Source organism: Oryzias melastigma, linkage group LG24, assembly GCF_002922805.2.
Source record: "Oryzias melastigma strain HK-1 linkage group LG24, ASM292280v2, whole genome shotgun sequence".
In the NCBI taxonomy this organism is placed as follows: domain Eukaryota; kingdom Metazoa; phylum Chordata; class Actinopteri; order Beloniformes; family Adrianichthyidae; genus Oryzias; species Oryzias melastigma.
Genome location: NC_050535.1, coordinates 20,763,675 through 20,770,204, shown reverse-complemented (window position 1 = coordinate 20,770,204; position 6,530 = coordinate 20,763,675). Strand labels below are relative to the sequence as shown.

Below are 6,530 nucleotides of genomic sequence, written 5' to 3'. Positions count from 1 at the left end.
TTAAAATCCTGTTGGGTCCACCCGCCAATCACACAACAACACAGATAATAAAGCCAACATTTTACATTTCTAGCACAATAAAAATGACCAAAAAAATACTCAACAGAACAACATGAATAGAAATCAAAAATAATGTATTTTAATTATTCTATTTATTTATTTATTTTTGCACCAGTGTATATATTTTTTTGGTGTAAAATCTGATTTTTAAACCCTTTAACACCAGAACTTAAAGCATTTTGTAACTGCTTAACTGTTTATGCAACCTTAAAATTCCAGCAGATTCTGATGGGGAGAAAAGAGCTTTGGGCTAATACACAACACTTCAGTAGTGAATTATTTATGCAATCAATTTAAATCACCATATTCTGATGCAGACCAAAGGAGCCTCCATGGTAGACTCCTTTGGAATTACACTGATTGGAATAACGTTTGTAGAGTTACAGTAGTTTAAAGTCGCCCATGATCATTTTTTTAATGGAAAAACAAACATTCCCAGTAGTGTTTTAATTATGACTATGAAGTTTTTAAACCAAATCCCACAACCTAAATGTCTTAAAAAGGCATTTTTCATGTTGATCTGAACCTCTGTTTCCAAAATCTCCTCTGAGGGGGCGTGGCTTTTGGTGCTGAGCTGAGTAGCTCCGGCCCTGGTCCCCCTCCTGTCTGATTCTGTTAGCTTTGTGTCTCTCTAGCATAAATCTTCACCGCTGCTACATAAAAACATCCATCAATCTGGGTAATGTCCAGCCGTATGGTTCTGATCCGGATGTCAGCTGGACGAGGAAGTGAAGATCTTCATGGACAGAACTTCCTCCAAAATCCTGATTCTTTGTCCTTCCAGTTCACCAAAGACTCTTTTAGCTAATTCTCCAATGTTTATTGACTGTGATCAATACATTCAATCATTGGTTTCTCAGAGTTCTTGATAAAATAATGAAAGTGTGGCAAAGTGGATTTTCAGAGGGTTGGGTATAACCCAAAAGCAAACAACGCCACCCCGGAATGCAGGGTCCGGGGAACCCAAAGGGAAGTCCTGATAAAGGACACGTAGATTCTTTCCCAAGCAGCCAAGACGTGGTTCCAGTTCAATAAATAGTTTTATTAAAAGAAATTAAAACCAATTAAAACCAATTAAAACAATCCAAGCTAAAAAAATAAAAGCCCTACTGGGGGAAGGCTTTCCGGCGTACGAGGGGAGGAAAAAACAAAATGAAACAAATGGATTTCACCCCACAGTGACATGCACACACACACACGCGTGAAAGGGAATGGACCCACACCAGGAAACACAACAAGCCTCCACCGTCGTCGGCCAACACGCTCTGCCAAGCACTTCCCTGAAAAGAGAATAAAACCAGTAAGTAGGGCAACCATGCACACCTTCCCACTCACACCTGAACAAAGTTTAATAAAAGTTATAAAAATAAAAAGGCAACCGTCCATAAAGTCCAGGGGTGCGCCAGAAGCCTGAAGCCGCTGAAGGGAGGGCGAGCCTGAGGCCTGAAGCCGCTGACGGGGAGGGCGAGCCGGAGGCCTGAAGCCGCTGACGGGGAGGGGGTGTCCAGGCAGGGCTTCAGTTTGGCCGCACAGCACAGGAGCAGAAACCAACAAGAAGATAAAAAACAGGCAAAGTAGACAAACCAGGCAAAGCAGCAGGGGCTCACGTCTGACCCTGTGGAGGACAGGCAGGGGATCAGAGCAGCACATTCACTTTAAAACACAGGGTGAAGGGCCATACACATACCGTCTACCCTGCCAAATCACATGCTCTCCGGGTGCGGTGGAGAGGGGACCCTGGTGCTACAGGTCCGTCACCAGGTTTCAGGTGCCCCACTGACTGGGCCTGGAACCTGTAGCACATTGCTGCGTCCCCTCGTCAGAGTGCAGTGTGCAAGCACAAAGCAACTCTGCCTTTTATTGGCTCCACCACACCCCTTTGGCAATCCCCTGGATTGCCAACACCTGTGTAGCAGGTGCAGCATTTCATCCTGCTACAAAAGCTAACATCAAAATGCTCTTTCATTGATTTACAATCCTTTCCAACTGCGGTCAAATGAGCCGCCGTTCACATTTCCGTGGTCACATCAAGAAGCTCCGTGGAGTCTGGTGGAGATTTTCCAGCGTTCTCAGTCCTGCTACCGTAAGTATTGGATGAAACTCACACCAAAAATCCAGTGATGCTGATTTGACCACAGAAATGTGAACGGCGGCTCATTTGACTGCAGTCAATGTGAAGATACCATCTTCTCTTCTCCAGAACCTGAACTAGACACTAGGAACAGATGAGGGTTTAGTGCATGTGCAGCAGAGCTGTTGATGGAAAGAAGATCATTCATTCAAACAGAGTCTGTCCAAGACAGTTTGATTGATTTAAAAGGAGAAATACTCGGAAATACAAAAACAAAATGATTTCTTATCACATTTGTTCTCTTTCAGAAGAAAAATGACACTCAGACATGTTCTTGTAGGATCTTTGTCATTGTGGAGGAAATATATAAAAGAATTCAAGACTAAAGTGCGTTTCTGAGTATTTTTTTATTCAAATCATGATGAATCAGAAGCAGATAAATAGCCGCTCAGGTTTGTGACAGCAAAGATGAAAAAGTCAAATGACAAATCAGGGAAATGAGTCACAACCATCAGGTCAGAGACAGGAATCCAAACATAAAGCTGAAAGGAACTTTAATTGCTAAAATAAAAAGATTAAAACCAACAGGCACTAGAGTGAGGAGAAACGTCTGATGTGACTTACAGATAACGTTGGATTGGATTAGTGGAGGGGAACCAGGAGGAGCAAAATTTGACCTGAAAACATCAGATGTTCAGACCTCATGGATGGTTTTCATGAGGACAAAGATGGGAACTTCCTGACTCACAAGTAACTCTGTGAAAGTCACAGGATCCTGAAGGACCCATGTTCACTCGGTCACACATGCCGGATCAAAGCTGGGGTCTTGACTGTTAGTGTGCCAAAAATCCTGTTGGGTTCACGCAAACACGACTCAACTCCCTCAGAGCAGCAGCTCAGACCCCTGCTGTCAGGACTTGACCAGTTAACCATGAAGGGGAATCCTATCACATCTTGTTCTCATGCTGCCATCACCTGCAGACAGTCTGAGAACTAAAACAACTCGAAGGTCATTAGAAAAGACGGAGCAGGTTCCTCTGAAAGGTTGGGAAGGCCTCCGATTAATCCCTCCACCTTAATCCTGGCTGTTAGCTTTCACAATGGGTTTTGTTTGATTTTCAGGGCTGCCTGGGAGGCACAGATGTGAGAAAGAATAGTTCCTCTACCGTCTGTCGAAATCTTTACCTGAAAGAGTCTCGTTAAAAACAACAACTGTAAGATCGGTCGCCTGCATCCACCTTCCCTCTTCACTGGAACATGGAGCCACAAAACGGGAAAGCTTTAAGCAAACACTTACATGAATGTCTGCGTGACAGAAATTCTAACGTGTGTTTTGTCAGACGGATTTGGCAAACAAAGGATTTGTCCGTCTGAGACCGAACCCTCTGAGGGGTTCTCAGCGGCAGAAACGCGCCGCACGTAAGCCTTTTGTGAAGACGCTGAAAGTGCAGAACGCGCTCACATAACTCCCTGTGTCGGTGTGGAGCTTCAGGTAACATGAAGCAACACGACGGGCAGGATGTCGCCTCCAGTCAGCAAACATCTCCATTCTGAATGTGTGATGACAGTCCACACATACAGGTTTCACAGCAGAATATGTGGCTTTCATGATGGCGGAGATGGGACAACAAAAGATGCATAAAACAGTCAAAAATGGAACCACATTTGACTGGAAATATATGCATACAGCCAAGCTATAGTGAGCTGGTTAATAAGCAAAAACATAAAAACACTTTTGTTTTTGCTCACATTTGTCATGAGATGGACTCAGAGATCTAAAAACATTTTCTACAAGCACAAAATGACAAATTCTCTCAAACATTGTTCAAAAATCTGTCCAAATTTGTGAAAATGAGCATTTCCTTTTGCTGAGATAACCCCACCGCCACTATGGGCCACTGGATCCACACAACGCCACCTACGCTGTTGGCCATCTGCCCTGTGCAGTGTAAACGTGGATTTATCTGTAAAGAGAACCTCTCTGGCCATCCAGATGTCAGCAGAAGAAAGCATTTGCCCCCTCTAGTAGGTTGTGGCGAGGAACTGGAGTCAGGTCAAGTACTACCGAATTCTCTGAAACGCCTTTGGAGACAGCTGATGGTAAATTGGTAGAGGAAGGAATACTGAATTCTCTGAACAGCTCTGGTGGACATTCCTGCTTTCAGCATGCTGAATGCACACTCCCTTAACCCTTATGGGGTCCAGATGACCCAAGCCTTAAATGACGTGTTATCCATTCCATGACAAATGTGGATGAAGGTGGACAGGATTTTATGTCTGACACGGACACCAGTGAAAATTAAAAAAAATATTGGAAAAAAAAAGTTCACTGGGGTTCAGACGACCCCACTCTCAACGTCAACATACTCAGACTAGAACAAGAGTTACTCCGTGGGACGTCTGTGGCATTGTGACAGAACTGAGCTTCTTAGAGTGGCCTTGTATTGAGACATCACTCAACTCAACTCGACTCAACTTTATTTATAAATCACTTTAAACAGAACAAAGTTCACCAAAGTGCTGAACAAAGCATAAAATTAGTAAAATAACAGATAAGACATAAGACTATTAACAATAAATCCACTCAAATAGATCAGCTCAATTAAAAGTCAAACTAAAAAAATATGTTTTAAGAGCAGATTTATAAAAGTGCAGAGTGAGTCCATCTGCCTGAGGTCCAGAGGTAAATCATTCCAAATCTTAGGTTATTTACGTCAAGTGTTTCATATCAGTGCAAAGCTGCCTCTCTCAGCTTCAGAATTCATTGAAATCACATTAATTGCACCTTAAGTGACATGAAAATGGAATGTATGTACCATGGTTTTGGTTGTGAATGCTGGACTCCCATAGGATGTCCACGCAAACTACACTTACTAATTTCTAACAGTCAGACTGCACTCTGCGCAGTCTGGAGGATTTTGATGTGTGTGTGTGTACAGACATACCTGTGTCTCACCTACTTCACCCTGACTCACCCATGCACGTTTTATGCATTTGCAATGATCTGTTGCTTACAGCATGTCTGTAGATAGAAATGAGTTCTCCCATATGATCAGGTCACTTGCATGTACAGGTTTGCCCTTTCCCCCCCCTGCAGACAGCCCACATCCACTGGTCAGGGCAGTTGGTTTAAGTGGTGTATCTGATTTAGGGTGTTTTCAGCCTGGAAAAGTTCGTTGGTCCAGATCGAGTCCTGAACCTTGCATTTGGTCTGTATTCAGACTGCTGTCCACCGGACATTTCTGTTTTGAATCAACATTTGTGGATCACTTCAGTCATTGGCCAGGAATTAGGAGGGTAGGATGATGAAACAAGAAGAGGAAAAATGGAAGTCCTATGTTTAAATCCTTGTTGAGATAGTTCACTTATTTCACTGACCAGTTAGGACATCTGTATCAACGTCTGGTACAAGAGTTTGTACTGCTACTTTGGCACAGTGGAGGTATGCTGCCAGATGGTTACTGGGGAGACAACGGCTACAAAGGTACGATGATAAGTGTTAATGACAGATACGGATTGTCGGGAAAACAGTCTGAGAAGCAATGTGGATCACGTTAAAAGTTGTTTTGATGAGATTCCATTCATCCCAACATGTTTCAATCAGTTCCTGTGTCCCATCGTTGCTCCACGTTTGTCTCATCAGTTACTTCCTTCCTGCTCTGTTTTTATCCCATAATTCCTGGCTACGGTGGCTGTTTTGGCCCAGTTCTGGTCCAAGCATGAACTGAAGAAACTAACAGAGACCACCTTGAAAGACGGGTCCAGAAGCGGTTCCTGGTCCTGGACTATGGTCCACTTTGGTGCATTCAGACTGAAAATTTGTTCTGGATTATTGGGGGAAGAGAACTCTTGTTCACTGTAAGCAAACCAAATGTGTCCAGTCTGAATACTTCCTAAAATGTTGCAAAAAGGCTTGAAAATGATTGCAGCAGTGTTGGACAAATGGAAACATTCTGCAGGTTTTTGTTTTTTTTTTTGTTAGAAAAGTAACATTCTTGAATTGGTAGAATATACTATTGACAGACAACAAAGATTAACATTTTGATATTAGTAATGAAACCAAAAAGTGGCATCAAACAATCTTTCCACAGAGCTGTTGATTCTACTCATCGCTGACATGATTCCTAAAGATTTGTCTCTTTGCAGTCCATTCTTCATCTTCATAAGGACATCACGGCGTTCTGTGAAGACTCCACTAAATATGTGAGAGTTGCAGATCTGTCGTGCATTCTGACACACATTTAGAATTGGGACACTTCCCAACTTTACCTTAAAGTCTAACTTTTCCTTTTTCATGTTTTGTGATTCTAAGACCTTTTGACAAGAATCTGTTTGTGGTATTTTCTGAGTGATAGGGGCTGGGAGCAGAGATTCTCTCAATATTTACTTTTAGGGTCAG

The 6,530-nt window shown here is 42.8% G+C and overlaps 1 long non-coding RNA gene across 1 annotated transcript; it reads right to left on the bottom strand.

Moving 5' to 3' along the window:
* Positions 1 to 1,299: 1,299 nt before the first annotated feature.
* On the bottom strand, positions 1,300 to 1,998 carry LOC118598157. Its single transcript, XR_004947272.1, has 2 exons — positions 1,748 to 1,998; positions 1,300 to 1,675 (listed from the first exon to the last, which is right to left on the bottom strand). It is a non-coding gene; the product is annotated as an uncharacterized LOC118598157 (long non-coding RNA).
* Positions 1,999 to 6,530: the final 4,532 nt, after the last annotated feature.